This window comes from Hemicordylus capensis, chromosome 5 (assembly GCF_027244095.1).
Source record: "Hemicordylus capensis ecotype Gifberg chromosome 5, rHemCap1.1.pri, whole genome shotgun sequence".
Taxonomy (NCBI): Eukaryota; Metazoa; Chordata; class Lepidosauria; order Squamata; family Cordylidae; genus Hemicordylus; species Hemicordylus capensis.
In genome coordinates this window covers 200,503,367-200,521,946 of record NC_069661.1, presented here as the reverse complement: position 1 = coordinate 200,521,946, position 18,580 = coordinate 200,503,367, and the positions used below count along the sequence as shown (strand labels likewise).

The following is an 18,580-nucleotide window of genomic DNA, read 5'->3' as shown; positions in this document are numbered from 1 at the left end:
AGTGCCAACTGTCAACTGCCATGTTCCAACTACACCCCACTCCCACCCGCAAGGCAGTAGGGTACTACTTAGTTTATATTCTAGGTCCCCCCCCCCAAGTGTATAGGCACGTTGGTGTCTAATAATCTTTCCTCATAATGAATTGCTATGATGATTCATTACACACCAAAGAGTCTAAACACCTCAAAAAATCCTAAAATATAAACTGAGTACTCAGTGGCTTGTGGGTTGTGGGATAGTTGGAACATGGGATTCCAATAATTCCCCACCCCCACCTGCAAAGCAGTGGAGTCAAAATGAACAGAAGAAATGAATGTGTGTCATGAAGACACCAAAGAATCTAAACACTTCAAAATACCTTAAAAATAAACTGAGTACCCCAGTGTGTGTGTGTGTGGGGGGGTGTAGTTGACACATGGCAGTTGACAATTGGCACTGTCCAATTATAGTCAAAATGAACAGAAGAAATGAAGGTGTGCAATGAATCCTCATAGGGATTCATTATGAGGAAAAGTTGTTATACACCAAAGAATCCAAAAACTTGAAAAATGACTGCACATTTTCTCCATAACTCCACTTCTACAAGGGCTAGAGCTTAGTTAAAAAAAGAAAAGAAAAGAAAGCTGGAGATCCGTGTTAAGGTTAGGATATGGCAGTGTTGAATCCCCATTATTTCCTATGGCAGAAATGTTCAAAATCAGTAAAAACTAAAATAATCCATTAAAAATCAACCAAGTGTCCCACTGCCTTGACATTTGGGTGGTAGGTGGCACCCTTGGGGACCTACTCACCACTTAAATTTGGTGCCCCTAAGACCTTACTAAGTCATCCGAATCAGTCTGAATCCAAAGCAAAGCAAAGCAAATACAAATTGAATCTGTGGTGATTTGGAGGGGGTAGATTTGGACACAAAACAAATCAGGGATGATTTGTTTGGAGCACAAATCTAATTTAAAAAATTGATTTTTGCACATCCCTAATATGTATACAATATTATCATACAGCTACACAGTGGGGAAATGACTCATAGCAAGCCAGAAGTTTCCGGTTCGAATCCCTGCTGGTATCTTTCCCAGACTATGTTTCTCAGACTATGGGAAACACCTCTATTGGGCAGCAGCAATATAGGAATACTAGCTGACCCGTGCGGCCGCCGCCCTGCGGGAGGAGAGAGAGAGGTAGCCCGGCCGGGCCCGGCCAGTCCCGCCGCCTTGCCTCCGCGGCTGGGCCCAGCCCGGCCAGTCCCGCCGCCTCGCTTCCGCGGCCGGGCCCGGCCAGGCTACCTCTCTCTCTCTCCTCCCGCCCCCCGTCTCCGGCGGGGCAGAGTGTGGCCGCCGCCGCCAGCGGGCCTGGCCGGCCCCAGAGTGCCGCCGCCGATGCCGCGGCCGGCCCCAGAGTGCCGCCATCAGGCCCGCCGCCTTGCCTCCGTGGCCGGGCCCAGCCCGGCCAGTCCTGCCGCCTCGCCTCCGCAGTCCAGCCAGTCCCGCCGCCTCGTCTCCGCGGCCGGGCCCGGCCCCGCCGCCTCGCTGGGCCCCGCCGCCTTGCCGGGCCCGCCGCTTGCTGGGCCCCGCCACCACGGCCTGGTCCGCCACCATCGCTCTGGGCCTGCCGCCTTGCCTCCGCAGCCGCCCAGCAAGCGAATTCTCCTGGGTGTGCTGCCAGCCAATCAGGCGCCCCCTGCAGCCCAGCCAATCAGCTGGGCTGCCGGGACGCATTTCTCCTGGGCACACCCAGGAGAATTATATATATAGATTCTAAAAGGTATCATCTCATACTCCCCGGGAGATGGCAATGGTAAACCGCTCCTGTATTCTACCAAAGACAAACACAAGGCTCTGTGGTCACCAGGAGTCGACGCCGACTCAATGGCACACTTTACCTTTATTATACAATAGCTTTGCTTGTTCAAGGTAGCATATGCCTTGTTAAGAAAAAAACTCCCAGTCTCTCTCCTTAGCAATGTCCCCAAAGTACTCTTGCACTGTTCATACCACTCCTCTATGATGTCTCAAGGATATGAGAGACAAGGAAGGCAGACATGGAATGTGCTCCGAAGTCTTGAACTGATGCACAAACCTGCTTGAAGATCAGCTGCAACAAAAGAAGCAAGTTCCTAAAGCAAAGCGTTTCAAAGTCGCCTTTTCCCTCTCTCAGATCAGGAGCTACTCTGCTTCTTGCTGGTGCAGCAGACTCCAGCAGATTCTGAAGCATGTTCCACTACAAATTCAGAAAGGGGAGGGAACTCATCACACCCTTTAGCTGCCAGATTCAGGGGTCCTTTATTGCTAATCCTCACCATACTTGAGTAATAGCAATTGTAGTAATAGTGGGGTTACATATAGAGGCTGTTCTCATGAGCAGCCTAGCCTGGGCTCGGCTGCTTATGTGGAGTGCCAGGATCTGCATGGATCCCAGTGCTCCCACCCATCCGATCCCCACTTCCTAACCCACTCTTAGCCAAGCTTAAGGGATAGAGCACTCCTTTAATCCAGTTGCCAGGATTGTGTGTCTCCTCAGCAGTGTTCCCTCTAACAGGAATTCGCAGATATTGTTGACTACAACTCCCAGAATCCCTAGCTGTGATGCCTTTTGCTTGGGGATTATGGGAGTTATAGTCAACAACATCTGGGAATCTCTGTTAGAAGGAACACTGCTCCTCGGGCTGCGTGGACACAGAGACAGGCGCCTAGAGTGCCTGTCTGATGGGGGAATCCCCCAAGGCACCATGCTCATCATGCGGTGCCTTGTGGGATATCCAGAGACAAGAAGTCATAGCCTCTGTTAATCCACATTGTGGGAGCATTGCAGATAGTGGTCCATGCTTCTCCCAAAGAAATGAAGAGTGATCATCTGGGGGAAGGTAGGTTGAACCCTTCCTCCCCCAACCCACCTGCCCAGTCTTGTGAATAGCCCCATAATCCGTTAGATGTGTTTTAATTCATTTAAGTTAATTTCTAGATATATGTGCTTATAACAGCTTATTGGTCTCTGGAGTGTGGACTCTGGGGGCAGGGGAGAGGAGAAGGTTAAAAAATCACACCTGTATTTTGCTTTTTTATCAACACTGTCATGAACCAGTTTGTTCCAAATGAAATTTTTGTTATTCAGACATATTTAACTGTGAGATTTTGTGAAAGCAAAAGTCATTTTCCAAGTTTTCAGAAGAGGATTTTTTTTCTTACAGTAGTGCACATTAATTCCTCTTGATATCTCTTTTATCAAGAGATATTATTTATGCAGGCTGCTATCAGAATGCATAAATAACGAACGGTTGTGCACTGGCTGCAATCTTGAGTATTGTTAGAGGAACTATTAACTCTGAGCTTTTCTATTCTTAACTTGCTGTAAAAAATGGAAAATTAACACAATAAGGGCAAAGCAGCTGACAAACGTGAATAATAGGAACCGTGGATTCTGACAAGAGTCTTGATAGTGACAAATGAGATTTGTAGTACAATGGTTGTTTTCAATAGAAAGTGGGCTTACTATTCTGGAATGCAATGAAGGACATTTCATTTTACTATTTCTGTTATATATTTTTTATCTTGTGCTGTTGGCATCTTGTTGTTCCATCTTTCTGAAGGAAGGTGAAATAAACACTGAAAAATAGATTAATATGCTAAAATAACATTTGAGTCCACACCAAAGAAGACACAAGACCCATGATATGGTATAAAGGGCCACATTTTTATTAGAACAAACTAAGCAGAAGAAGGGTTGGCTCACCAGCCCCTACAGTGCAGTAGCTAGAGGCATGACACCATAGGTGCAAGCATCACCTAGAAACCCATGGATGACAAACCTTGGCTCCAGGCAGCCCATTCACTCTAAGGTGGAGCTGCCCATCTCAGCCAACCTAAGCTCAGGTCTCTGTCTACAGCATCAACACACACACACACCCCAAAAAATATTGCAAAGCCTTTTAAACAAGTGCTGTTTGACAGAACGGGCCAGGTCAGAGCTCTCCAAGCCACAAAGCCTCTAGGAATTGACCAGGCCACCTCTGTTGCCGAATGCATACCTGAAGTTGGTCACCTCCATTAGCCTATTGATTCCAACTGTACTGTACCTGCCAAAGCGAGGGTTTGGCCTAGCTTGACCCCTCACACCAGCCACCAACTATGGAAAACTGCAGCCAATCCTCTGTGCAAGTCTTCCAATAAGACATTGGTGACCTAAGGGGAGAGGTGAACCCTGTTCCCTCTCCCGCTATAAATTCAGGTGCAGAAAAAAACAATGTTGGAATGGGGAAGCCCTCCCCCACCATGACAAGAAACAAACCTGGCCAGGTCATGATTGATTTTCCTGTGTGCCTGGTTGATCCTACCGGGCTTACCCACACCCCTCCAAACCCTGCACTGTAGCAGGTCGGACCAAATCAAAAAAATGCTGAGAAGTCACTTTTGGACTAACCCAAAGTCCCTGGCTGCCCGGCAGCTAATGAAAAGCCCTGCCTGCACTACCAAATCATTCTCCCCAATATCTAAAAATAGGATGGCAGATGGCAGATTGGCCTCCAAGTATTCTTGGATATTAGGCAAGAACTGGACAAACAACATACCCCGCTGACCAATCCATGAGATTGATACCCTTTGTCCGAGGCCCAGCTGTGTTCCCAATCTGGCACTCATGTCCACTTGTGGGCCCAGAACACAATGGAATGCCTGAGGATCAGCACTCTAGCTTGCCTCACCAGCATCACAGGCCCTGTCAGAAGAGGAAAGAATGCAAGTAACTGGACGCAACAAATGCTTAATGCACATAACGCCTGTAAACACAAGAACACCAGCAGCCAATTTGCTGAATGTCAGATAGGGCTATGTGAGCTGCCTCAGAATCAAGCCAGCTCACACTCAAGCTGATTTGGCTCGAAGGCTCACCCTCAAGCCAAACTAGAAGGGGGGTGGTGATCCAAGGGCAAGTTTAGTCAAGCTGCTGCTTTGCAAGTCGGCTCGATGGTATTCTTGTAAAGGGGGATCTGGCAAGGATTCTCCTTTACAAGTAAAGGGCTATATGTGGGGCGGTGTGTGCGGGGGGGGGGGTAAGGGAAATTTTACTTTTACTTTTGAATATTAAGCCGCTGTGAGGTAGGATGTTGGTGGCCACAGGGATGGCGGTGGAGGTGGCAGTGGGGCTCCTTCCAGAAATGGGCTGCTGCTGGCCTAGGCTGTCATTTGGGAGGCCAGTGGGAGGACAGAAGGAACCCTTGCCGCGTTCTCCTCCTGACTCCCCAGTACCCACTGCCACAAAAAGTAAATTATCTAAAATATGGGCAGTTGTCCGTACTTGCATATGGTGTCAAACTGCCCACTCCAACACAGAGCTGAAGCCTCGAATGCCGTGTAGGACACAGAGCTACCCATGGGAAGGGCCCTATCGATGTAAAACCGAATAGTTCAAAATCCAGTGGGAGCACAGGCAGCAGGTGGAAGGCAGATTCAAAGTCACATTTTTCCAGCAATACTCCACACCCACAAGAACAAACCACTGAACTGCCACATCGAATGACCTATATTGAACTGAGCAAAGCTCAGCTGGAATGCTGCAATTCACAGAAGATCCCCAGGCAAAAGATAAATGAAGTATCAAATGAAATTCCCCAGGTACCTCCTTGGGTAGCAGCCCCAACGGCGAAATGCACAAAGTAGGCAGAAGGAGTGAAGGGAAGGCGCCTAGCACCCACTCTAAGTCAACCTCTTTCCTAGTCTTTCACACCACCACCTCCATTACATGGACATGATTTCAGGTTCCAAGCTTACCTATGCACTCTCAGAAATGCACAAGGAATTCAAAAGCCTAACAACAAATACTAAGCCTGTGCAAGACATGGGTCATCCTGCAACCAGTGAGGCAGTACCCACACGTTAATTGGACTGGGGTCCTTTACCAGCACCATCCAGAATTCCCACCGCCTGTCTTATCTCCTTGGGCAGGGTCTCTAAACTTGCCTTTGAAACCTCTGGTCCGGATTGGCTCCCGGGTGCTTACCCCCACAAAAACCACAATCATGGTGGAACCTACATAGGACTCATGTGCACTTACCACTGCTGTTAAACTCCCAATATAGGAGAGGGCTTTGAATGCCCTGAGCAGTGACCGAAGCAGTAGCGAGTGCTGCGTGAGTCTTAGAAATAATGTGACCACTGTCTGACTAATCCCCTTGTATTGGCCTGGGTGGAGTCATAATTTGGAGCCAAAGCTCCTGGTGCTGCTTGTCCCAAAGGAGTGTGGTATCTAAAGCTGCACACATCCTAAATGCTTGGTCATATCTCTGCCAAGCATTACCCACAAAACTGATGTAACCTCTGTAGATAATGTCAAAGTACTTTAACAAAGCTGGCCCTCTGGCATGCTGTACCTGTAGAACCACCCCAATATATTAGAACCCATGGGGGTCTAAGTGGTAACCAAATTGAGCGAGCAGGTGCAAGCTCTTGTGCAAAATTCAGGGAGAAACCATAGGGTCCTATGGCCCATGGCCAAAAGACTTGAGGTGACTCACCTGCACCAATATCAGCTGGTGCTCCTCCTTCACCATCAGCTGCAGCCAGCTTGGGCCCAACTCCGTCACCCTCTTGGGTCAAGTCCACAGGCGCAGGCACATATTCAGAGTTGTCCACCTCTAATGTTGCCAATCTGTCAGACAAAGATTGAATGAAACACAACCTTTTTGCACCCTTGGTACCCTTGTGAGGCACTGGAGGAATTCCAGAGGGCCCACACTTATCCTTGCCACTGGGCTGTACCTGCTTTGCCTCTTCCAAAGCATCAATATGTGCTATGAGTGCCTTAATAAGGCCCAAGTCCTCCTTCTCATCTGAAGAGTAGAGCTGTGGAGGTTGATTCCTGGGGGGCTGTATTGGCCTGCCCCCCACTTTTCCTTGGCTTTCTCAGGGACCATCACCAAGTGCACAACTCTGTTCCTGCAAATGTGGACTGCCTTCAAAACCGAGCCCCAGGCCCTCACGGCTTTGCAGGCAGAAAGGACTTTGCCTATGCCCAAACTGGTAAGATACCAATTAAAAGTGCCCCGGCAGGATGTGAAATTGCAGGGAGGAGGGCCCCAGCTCCTTGCTGGGCTGTCATCAAAGAGCCCACCCCCACCCTGAAGTTCAGGGCTGAATAGTGGAGAAAGGGGATTGCAAAATGCTCTGCCAACCCAGCTAGGCCAGATGGCCAGAAATGCCATATTGCAGGCCAAAACAAGTGCAGGGGGGACAGCACCAACTATTACAACCCAAACAGCTACCACGCCATCCCAATCAAGTGGAGCCTCCACCTGTGTGGAACTCCCCCCCCCAGGGCAAGCACCCGTAAATCAATCACTGCCACCTGCTGCTGCGCCAAACTGTCTGCAGCTCATGCTACCCAGTCCCCTCCATGGCCTTCCCAGAGGCCAAGGCTGCTCCCACTGTCTGCCAGCCCAAGGCCTGGCTGACTAATACCGCTGATGCCAACTCCGGAATGGAGCCACCACCTCTTTCCCAGGATCGAATCTCTCTGAGCTCCCTTGCCGCTTTCCAAAACTGACCTGAGGAGGGAGGACTCCAAAGGCTAAACAGATGCCAAGCTCCAACCCTCTCAGTCCTGGGAGTCTGTGGGCTCCCTACACTGCCTTGTGTGCCTTTCAAAGGGAGCTGGGGCAAGTGGGCCATGGCACACATGCCCGTGGGTGAGCAACTAGGTTTCTACTCTTCAGAAAGGAAGGTTTCAAACATACAGAATGAGAAAGTTCCTTTGCATGTAGATATGCTGCAACAAAGTAGCTGAAATGGTTGCCTGTTCAATGCAAGAGAAGTAAGTCTTCAATGCTAAGCTGTTTTGTAATCCCACTGTGAATGGTTTTGAAGTTCATAGACATGTATGTAGGTTATCTCGGTGGAGGCTGAAATGACTCATGGATGACATATGGGTGATTCACAATTCTCCTTTCTGTTCATTCAATCAAGTCTGTTTTGCAGACAATGGCTTAGCATGGCAGTCCTAGACTTTGCTACTGAAAACGGGTCTACGCATGCTGAGTCAGTGTCACATCCTGGGCAAATGTGTACTCTACTAGAAATGTTTATATTTTTGACTGGTTGGTTTGTGGAAGAGGGCCATTATAACCCTGCTCAATAGCTACAGTAAAATGACAGTCCTCGCAATATATAAATGCAGATTACCAGATAATGAAGGGGGGGGGAATACAAAGGAGGATTAGATCAATCATGCAGAATTAACATCATCTGAAGAGAGAATTTATATATTCACAGTTTCAAATCTGTAAATTAGATAGTGACCTTAAAACCCATGAGAGTGCCTAATGAAAATTGGCACCAAAAGCAGTAAGTACATTTCACAATGTTTAATTGGCAATATAACACTTCCTAAGAGAGATATTTCTTCAAATATTACTTTCTAGTTAAAGGGCCTGCATTAAAAAGCAACTGTATCAAATTAACAAAAACAATGAAACACAAGCTCACTCAAGGTTTGCACCTGCAGTTTAACTCATTTCTTTATATCTTTGTATTTATCAGACTGCAGGATTTCTTTTATCTAAAAGATTACTAGCAACTTGGCAAAACAAATAACACACAAGGAGTGACACAGTGATGTTCACAAAAGGAAGGTGGGTTTGTTTGTTTGTTTGTTTGTTTGTTTGTTTGTTTGTTTTTAGTTTCCAGTGGCTGGCACCTTCACTAATGCTGCAGAGTATCTGCTTGCAAATCATCTCCACAGGATTTAGTAATTCAGAGTCCCAAAGCACATGCAGGGAAGAAATTTTTTTCCAATCCCTTCTTTACTCTTGAACACATCTAAATATTTCCCCAAGAGTCATGGAGACCTCAGAGACATATTTAGTAGTGTTAAAGAGTGCTTCTAAGGGAAGGATAAATTGGTAAAAATTGCCCCTATGTACTTTGGGGACTCTGGATTGCTAAATGCTGTGGGGGTGCTTTGCCTAGGAGGTGCTGTGTGCAAAGCGCAGCCACAGTGTTTAGTAATCCAGAGTCCCCAAAGTACATTGAGGGGGGGATTAGTGAGGATAGCCAGAGTTCTGCAAAGCTGTTCTCCTTTGAGAAAGAACCCAAACACATGCTACACAAGGAGCTCCTCATCTGCACGTCTTGTGAAAGGGGTTGCACAACAATTGCAACATGTGCTAGTGCAAGTACGGGACTGGAACAGAGGTTAATTTCCTTACACAACCATGTGTTATGCTAGTGCAGCAACATTTATGGAATGCAGGACTACTCTGGATGCTGCCCATGCTCAAAAATGTTATTTAAAATCATTATATTGATCAATTTTTGTGTGGGGAGTTCCATGCTGATTCTGAGGGCTGCTTCAGTCATTTCATGAAGAAAATCAGTTCATGATTATGGGGTTTTTATGTGCTCTTTTCTGTCCCTTGAATTAAAATGAATGGCAGAAAGGGGCTTTCCATATTGATGTTAAGCACAGACACTTTAGAATGGGGTGTATATTTGTGGTTCTACTGTGGAATGGCCATATACTATATGCATACTGTGAATACAACCAAAAGCATTTCAGTCTATAGCTGCCTTCGTATGTCACAGGAAACCTGAGGCAAAGTCACCTGAGGTTGCCCCCCTGTGGCATCTAAATAATTGGAACCCCAGTTGTTGGACCCAACCATGATTCCGATTCATCCCCCAAATCTCTGATGGAACCCTTGGTTGCAATTAAGTTTAACTCACCTAACCAAGGGTCCGGAGGCTCCATTGTATTGTCCAGACTGGGCAAATAGCCCAAACCAGAGTTAAGGAGGGAAGCTTCTCTGGCAGCTTCTACTCTATTGGCTGGTACTGGCTGTCCTTCCTGGGTTGAAGGAAGCCTGTGCAGTCAGTCCCGCCCCCTTTGCCAGCTCCCAGACTGAAGATTGTAGTTGTCTAGGAGTGCGCCAGGGGACTGCAGGCAAACTGCAGGTCCATTAGGCCCATAGTTTTGAGGTACATCTGGGCAGCCTATGAGCAATGAAACTTAAGTAGAATGTAGATTATGTAGTTTGTCTGAGATGGAATTACAGGTGCTCTTTTAAAAATGTGCTGAAAAATAGTTATCTTAATTTTCTTTTAAAAAGGTAACTGAATGGTTTCATTTTTTTAAAAAAAAAAAACACTCAGCTTTTGAGAATCAACATTTTTAATCTCTTAACTGAAAATAGTCCAATTCTGTACTGTTCTGCAGTTATCTCTCTGGAAATATAATAGTGAAATTTAATAGTAAAACTGATTCTTCCCACCCTGATAAGCTAGATGACAACTGACCAGATCACAGTGTGTAAATGAGTGGGATTTGATGCTCTCTGAGTCATAGAAAACTGTAGTTTATTTATTTATTTATTTATTTATTTATTTATTTATTTTTATTATTAAAACTTTTATACTGCCCTTCCAAAAGGCTCAGGGCAGTTTACATTAAAACACCATTAAAATCAATTAATAATTAAACAAAAATTATAAGCATAAAACAATGATTAACAATTAAAAACATCATAAAACAACAATTAAATAATCAGAACAATTTAAAAACAAGTTTTAAGAAGCTGAGAAAGCCTGGTTGAAGAGATGTGTTTTCAGGTGTTTTCTGAAAATTGCCAGAGATGGGGAGGATTGTATCTCAGCAGGGAGCGCATTCCACAATCTCGGGGCAGCAGCCAAGAAGGCCCGTTTCTGTATAGCCACCAAACAAGTTGGTGGCAACTGGATATGGACCTCCTCAAGTGACCTCAGCGGCCGTTTATTGGCAGGCATATCCAATTTGTAACAGCTAGCTGTGAGAATAAGTAATTGCCATAGACTTTACCTTTGTGCAATAGCATTAAGTAGTCAAATAGTCTTTTTTTTCCTGATGACTAATGGTGGGAGTGGGGTACTGTTTATCCACGCATTTATATAGCATTCTAGCTGAACATGGATGTGAGCAAATAGAAAATTCAGTAGTACCAAGATTAACATATAATTGGATACCATGACCTCATAAGAGAACCCTACTTGTGTTAATTCTTATTTAAATAGCCTGTGCTGGTGTGCATACTCATACATATTCATAGAGCTGTTTAAATTGAGCTTGTTTGTAGAAGGCAAGCTGCTACTTTGCTTTGCCAAAAATTCTAACTTGAGTGATGAGACAAGCAAGGCAGCATGACCTGAAATTCACTGCATGAGAAACTTGAATGATTAGCAAATGGAGCCCGATACCTGCCAATTCAGCTAGGGGAAAACAGCCTTAGGGGTTCCCTCAAACTGTTAATTCTCTATGAATACAGAGGCTAGACCCACTGAACCTTAAGAAGAAGAAGAAGAAAGAGCCAAAGAAGGAGAAAGAAATATAAGCTTCAACTGAAAATGTAAACTTATGTACCGATATACACAAACATTATTTCAATATCTTTTATCTCCTTTCATGCATTACACAAACATTGTGTCCAGATGTCAGATTCTTCCGTTCAGCATTCATATGCCGAACCGGGGACACAAGAATTAGCAAAGGGACCTGGCAATTGCAAACATTGGGTTTATAATATTGGTGGCTTCCATTACACAGTTTCTCTGGAATTGCCATAATTCATTCACTCAGTGAATAAAGACAATTTTACTGCCAAAAGTTTGGATCCCAGTGTTTTATATGTTTTCTTTCCATCTTTTTTCAGACCGGTTAAGTGGTGTTCGTTTTTTTAAATTTACATGCAGTTGCAGCAACAGCCTGTCCAGTTTATACCAGCTCAAAGCATGTTGATGCATCTGGCAGGAGTGGTTATTGAAGGAACTAGGAAAATAGTTGGTGATGTTCCTCTATTTGCTAGTAGCACTGTCATTGCAATTCCTGTATCATGGATTTTTGTCCCATTACTTTTCACATTACCCACCGCTCCCCACCAGTAATCTTTTCAGTATAGTCTGTTTATACTGCAAGTAAACTCCAGCTGAAACCAGGATCCCTCTTAAGGCCAGAATTCTCATTATATATATATTTAATTGAAAACCAGTTTTTTTAAAAAATGGGTTTCATAACAGAAAATCAAAGCTAGGGATCTGCAAACAAGTTTCAACCCGGACCAAACAGGGCATTGCATTGGTAATGCCGGTCCGAGTTCGAACCAATCGAGCCAGGTTCAGTTTGAACAGGTTTGAACCTGTTCAGAGGTTCTAGACTCCATTTTAGGTCCTATCTTCCATTTTGTGTGACTTGTGTGGCTTGTTTTTATTTGCTGAGCAAATGCTTCCCTGATTGGCCAGATGAGTCTGGCTCTCTGTTAGACGCTGCAGTGGTGCCAGTTCTCTCTAGCTCATTTCCCTAACCCACAGTACCCACTGTCCCCCCCACCTTTTTTGCTTCTGTGGTGCTGCTGCTTTTAATTCTGTTTGCTGAGTTGAGCTAGAGAGTTCTCAGCTCAGCAGCTGCCACTGCCAGTTGTTTTTATTTTATTCTGGGATTTGGGGGTGGCGGTGGCGGGGGTCCTTGTTTTCTCTGGAGCAGGTGCTTTTCTTTGTTAACCTTTTCCTTGATGTGCTTAGCACACTGCCTGCTCCAGAGTACTCCAGTAGCACCTCCCCCCGTCCTCCTCTTCCCTTCCCTTTCTTCGCCCCTCACCTCTTCCCCATCCCCACAGCCTTTTCCCCCACCAGCTTTTTATTCACTCATTCTTTTTTTATTTTAATTTGTTTGGGTGTGTGAGCAGCTTGAAAGCTGTTCATTCTGCCCTCCCTCTGCCCCAGCTGTGCGTGCCCACCCACTATGCCAGCCTGCCACTGGTCTGGAATCCTTCTTTTTTCTCCTGACCAGTGTGTGGGACAGAAGATCTTCAGGACAATGAGAGCGGTGGTCCAGGGACTATAAAAATGTGGATCTGTGAAAATGTAGATTTGTTTTTTTTTAAAGGAGATTTGTAAGTATGTACATTTTTGAATGTATTGTGTTGTACATAGTTGACTGGGGGAGGGGGAGGCAGTGACAGTGGGGCCAAGGAAAATGTATATTTGTAAAGATTCCAGACTCTGTAAATATGTGCTTGTGTAGATAGAAGTGTTGTATGCATGTGTGAGAGAGTGTGTTTGCATGCATGCATGAAGGTAGCATGCATGAAGGTTTCTGTTGTGTGTGGGTGGATGTGTCAGTAGTAGTAGAGGTTTCTTTCTTTTGTGTAGATAGTGTTTGGAAGCATTGATTTGTGTAGATAGTTGGTGTGTTAATAATACTTTATAGCTGCTGTATAGATAGATTTGTATATACTTGTGTATATATGTATTTGTTAAGTAATGATTTTTTAAAAAATATATATGTTGATTTGGTAAAGTGTGTGTGTGTGTATGTGTGTGTGTGTGTGTGTGTGTATGAGAAAGGAGATGGTTCCTTGCCCTTTTTCTTGTATAGCTTTGTATATTCTATATCTTTTTAAAAAAAGCATTCTGACAATAGAAAGCCAGTTTTTATTCTCTAGATTTTACTGTCCACAACAAGACAAAACTCTAGACTATAGAGTTATGGTGGATGAAGCAGCATATTTGTGGATCACATATGGTTAACATTCTATCTGCACTTGTGATAAAAATAGTCATGTCCATTTTTACATGATTGGTAATATTCGCCTCCTGTAATAGGAGGCCAATACTCCTATAATAGGAGGTCAAAAACTAAAAGCACAGCTGTACACAACCAATACATCAGTGTTCAGCAGCTCAGCTCACAGCTCTTCACAATAATGATGGCTCCTGCTATAAATCTGAGACTTTATGCTTCCACCCCATCTGTGCTTGTTGAATTTGTCTGTTACCATGTGATAAGATTGTTTATCTCAGGTCTTTTGCAGGATTGGCCTGAAGAATACAAACAGACATCCATGTTGCAGGCCAAAGAGAAATGAGAAAAGTCTCATAGGACTAAATACTGAACACAATGAACTTCAATGTAGCAAATGGAAAATGTACCCAGTTAACGAGATCTGGCTTCAAAGCCTATTCCATTGAATACATTTGATGTTACTGAACAAATCTCTTCTGCTATAACTCCATTTGTTTCACTATTTATACATAAAGATTTCATAAGCTTGTATTTAATTAATCTTCAGCAGACTGAACAAAGACAGTGTTCCAGCTGGATTGAAATCAGGAGATCTGTCTAATGCAAAAGCTCATATTTCAACCAATGTTATGACATGAAAAGGGATGACTAAATATTTATGCTTTTCAATCCATATGCTGTTACGGCATAATGGATTTTTGGAAGAGGGTGAGGACTCTTGTGGGCATAGCAGAACTGATAAGTCACATGACTAAATCAGGTTTCCCAAATCTGGACTGAAGCAGGTTCAGTCCAGAAGCAGGTGTCTAAAAGGTTGGTTCAGGTGATACATCTCCCACTACTTACAATTAGGAACTGGAACACAAAGAGCTTGCCTGTTGAGATGTCCTCTTCTGACATGCCAATGCCCTTCTGTCACATCCCTTTATTGTGTGTGGAGACTATTCATCCATTTAAACCAGTGTTTGGAGTGCATGTATAGGGGCCATTTGGATGAACAATCCCCCATGCAATGAAGGAATGTACCGGAAGGGTGTTGGGGCATCAGCAAAAGATGTTGTGATGGATATGTCCTCAGACCATCTCCTTTCTTATCATGTCAGGGGCTGTATTGTCTGAACCAGCCCAGGGTCTCTCAATATACTATGTCAAAGAATCTGAGGCAAGGCTGTGGGGGAAAAGATATTTGGGGGGGGGGGAATCCAATGTTTCTCTTTGGGAGGAACCCTGACATTCACTTTTGCATGGCCTGGTGCAGCAAATGCATTCATGCAGATAGCTGCCTGACATGGAGAAACCCAAGACAGCTTAAGATGTTGTGATTTAACAGACAATGGCATATTTCAGACCTCAGATTGAAAACTACAGCAACTGAGCAGAAATTCAGTATACCTTTTCTTTAAAATGGGAGGTTTCTAGCTTGCCAGTTCTGTCCAAGACACAAGATGAGGTGATTCATAGCTCCAGATTCCATGAAGAAATTCAGATGGAAAGAATGTTAACATTCTTAGCAGCAGGAGAAGAGAATTGCAGCTTTGAGACACTGGAGCTCTGAGAAGAAGTAGCCAGCCAACTGGAGATGAGACCCAAGAGAGGAAACAAAGAAAGAGTAATTTGTCTCCGAAGATATGAAATTTAAGGTGTCTGAAGTAAGGTTCACCTTGAGAGAGAATCAGTAAAAGACCCAAGAGTGGCAAATTTTGCTTGGTTGCATATGTGAGTGTTAATGTTTTACTTTTGTTTTTATCTTGTTGTAAACTGCCCAGAGACGTAAGTTTGGGGTGGTATAAAAATAAACAAACAAACAAACAAATAATAAAACATGGCTGTTGTGGATGGAAAATCGCAAATTAGGGTCCTTGTCATGGGACTCAATTATGCATGCACAAAAATTTTGAAGGATGTAGGACTTTTAAAAAGATCAGATGATGTCAAGTGCATGTGGGGATCATAATGTGATTTAAGTAATTGATGGAATCTGAAATGGCCAGGCAGAGTTGAATTGTCAAGAGGAGGACACAGCTATGGCTACCACCATATACGCCGCAAGGTATCATTGTAAATTGATTGTGTGAACTGGCTGTAGCTTAAAGTGGAAAGAGCACATGACATAGCCCATTACTGGGAGAGATTGCTTCTTTAATTCCATTACAAGATGGATTCTTCATTAGCCAAACAATTAATGTAAGGATTAAAATGTATTAGGGGTTCATATTATCCACACATTAGTGTAATGAAGGCTGTCTGCATTGTTTAGATTATTCCTTGTGGCATTTTGCATTGTTGAACATGATGTCTCCTGTCAACTACCTAGTAACTAATTTTAGTAATCCAGATAGATATTTACAAGGCCTGTACTGTAAATGACTCCCTAGAGGAAAACAATATGATGAGGAAAACAATGATGATAGACAGGATAGATCTATACTTTTGAATGATTTGAAAACAGTACATAGAACAAGATCTGCATACTAATGTAGCAGAATGATTCTCTGCAATACTTTTAACGTATCTCATTACTAGAAAATGTAACTTTGAGCCATCATAAGGCTTTCATGTATGGATTGCAGTGCATCTTTTGACCTTACCTACCAGTATTTCTTTTTCTTTTTCTTTTTGTAGTAATGCCTGTACCCTAAAGTAATTACCAAAATGTACTAATGAAGTCTATTAATATAATGTATATAAAATTGTTAGGTGAGACAAGTAAGATCTATATAAGAGGGCTAACCAAGAATGTCATGATGCTCTCAATACAAGCATTTTGAATATTGGTTCTCTCTTGCACAGTTCCCAGCAAGGGTGAAACAGACTTCAGCAGGCATATCTATCTTCTGGATTGGATCCCATGCATGTTAAAAATGGTGCTCAATAGTGGAGGGTGGGGAGTACCTACCACTGTGTTACTGAACTGTGTTGCTGCCTATTCTAAAGCTTTACATATATTTTGTGTGTGTGTGTGTGTGTGTGTGTGTGTGTGTGTGTGTACACACACCCTCACACACACACATACACACACACACTATCTCCCTCTTGCTTTGACCCTCCCTCTTGCCCACCTAATAAGAGTAATGATGCTCAGGGGCGTAGCAAAGTTGGTGTGGGCCCAGAGACAAGATTTTGAAATCCCCCCCCCCCGAAGCTCAGCTCTTTTAAAAAGGTTTTGTAAATTGTGGATGATGCAAGTCATTTAATGGTACTAGAGAAAGACATGCTGTTCTGGTAGCTCCAGGTCTTAACACTCACATCAGTTTCGGAGGATGAATACAACTGAAGGAAGCCCGGGCGGGTGCGCGGCTAGGGGAGTCAGTCATGTGACTTGCCTTTGGGGGGACCCAAGGCCCCCAGACAACTGTCTCCCTTCACCCTATTATAGTTATGATGATGCTGATGATGCTGATTATTTCTTCAGTTCCAGCTGCATACATGGGACTTAGCAAGTAATGAGAAAAGAGGTCCCTGTCCTCTTTTGGTTCACAATCCAAAATTCACACAAGGGAGGCAACAGAGGAAGGTGAGGGAAGCTCAAGCAAGGATAAGCTGGGGAAGAAGATGTCATTTTATTTAAACCAATAAAATAAACTATCATTTTAACCAATGTTTTAATTTCTCTGTTGTTATGTATTTGTTTTAACTAATGTTTTAACTTTTCCGTTTGTTTGTTTGTTTGTTTGTTTGTTTGTTTGTTTGTTTGTTTTTGTTGTAAACTACCCAAAGACATAAGTTTTGGGTGGTATAAAAATATGTTAAATAAAAATAAATAAATAAATAAATAAATAAATAAATTTCATCCTGCCTTACTAAGCTTAGCTACAATATAGTATGAGGGCTGTTTAGATAGTCAGTCCTTACAGGTAGGGACATGATGGACTAACACTCTTCCCTTGCTGATGTCACTAGCAATGTTGGCTACTCCTGCTACCCAGATCTAGCCAGAGACTGCAGGCTTGATGGCAATTAGAATCAGCAGGGGAGGGCTATTATCTTCCTGTGCAGGTTTTGTGGCCTCCCAGATGCTTCTGCCTGGCCACTGTAGAAAGCAGGATGTTGGACTATTCTGGCTCTTCTTATGTCAGTATGGGCTTCCATCTCTTTCTTTTGTCAAAGCAAAGCATCCCACTGCTGGGTGCCTGAGGTGGAAAAGATGCAAGTGCAGCAGGACCCTTTGTTTTCCAGCCAGAGGAGAGGACAGCAGCAGTAGTGAACAGAAGACAAACCAAGCAGGGTGGATAGAAACTGACACATCAGTGTTCCATTTTTCTGGTGTGCTTGAGACAGATGTTAATTTAAAAACAGAGTTCACATATAAAAAGTGCCAAGAGCTGTGCTTAAATATTACTGTATCATCAGCCTAGCAATGTTGGCCATCTATGGTGATAGGAGAGTCACAGTCTCCAGAAACTCATATCTTTTCAGAGGACTGTAAAACAGGGCCATACCAATCGCTTGTTAGTTGGATGGAACTTCCCAAATAGCCAATATATGCAAATTTCCCAATATGTGATCTGCTGTGCATTAAGATCTTTGGACTGGTTGTTCTAAACCGCCCAGAGATGTACATTTTGGGCAGTATAAAAAGATGTTAAATAAATGAATGAATAAATAAATAAATAAATAAACACCGAATATGTCTTTGTTGTCAGAAATGAGAAGAAAGCAGATCTAAACCTGATTTCAACAAAACCAAACAAAACCAGAGATTCAAATCTTAAATCAGCTGTCCAGGTTAAGTTGGCAGTGGAAAAAAGCCTTCCATATCACTTACGGGGCAGGTTCAGACAATACATTCTGTTCAGCCCTGCTACATGATTAGAGGCATGAGTGCACATGTCCTGTCCCCACTCCTATAGCACTAAAGCACTGTTTCCTAATTGTGTGTGCACATGATTTAAATACTAGGGGTGTGCATTTCGTTTCGGATACAAAATGTTTTGTGCCCAAAACAGGCCATTTCAGCTGTTTTATAGCTGAAACAAAACACCCAATGCTCAAAACAGAAAATTTTGTAGCCAAAACAAAAAAATCCCTGTTCGGATACAAAACATTTTGT

At 43.7% G+C, this 18,580-nt stretch overlaps 2 protein-coding genes across 9 annotated transcripts in view; one reads left to right on the top strand and one right to left on the bottom strand.

The window, feature by feature from the left end:
* Positions 1 to 18,580, top strand: part of MGAT4C (MGAT4 family member C) — a 586,007-nt gene that overhangs the window by 261,399 nt on the left and 306,028 nt on the right. For 2 of the 7 annotated variants that reach the window (XM_053254492.1, XM_053254494.1), the window contains exon 3: positions 8,523 to 8,614. The exons of the other annotated variants lie outside the window; for them this stretch is intronic. The gene's annotated coding sequence lies outside the window, so the exon portion shown is untranslated. The remainder of the gene's footprint in view (positions 1 to 8,522; positions 8,615 to 18,580) is intronic. 7 annotated transcript variants of the gene reach the window in all.
* Positions 1 to 18,580, bottom strand: part of LOC128326829 (uncharacterized) — a 53,177-nt gene that overhangs the window by 12,461 nt on the left and 22,136 nt on the right. The window contains exon 1 of one of the 2 annotated variants that reach the window (XR_008308298.1): positions 6,503 to 6,576. The exons of the other annotated variant lie outside the window; for it this stretch is intronic. The gene's annotated coding sequence lies outside the window, so the exon portion shown is untranslated. Of the gene's footprint in view, positions 1 to 6,502; positions 6,577 to 18,580 lie in introns of those variants that run through there. 2 annotated transcript variants of the gene reach the window in all.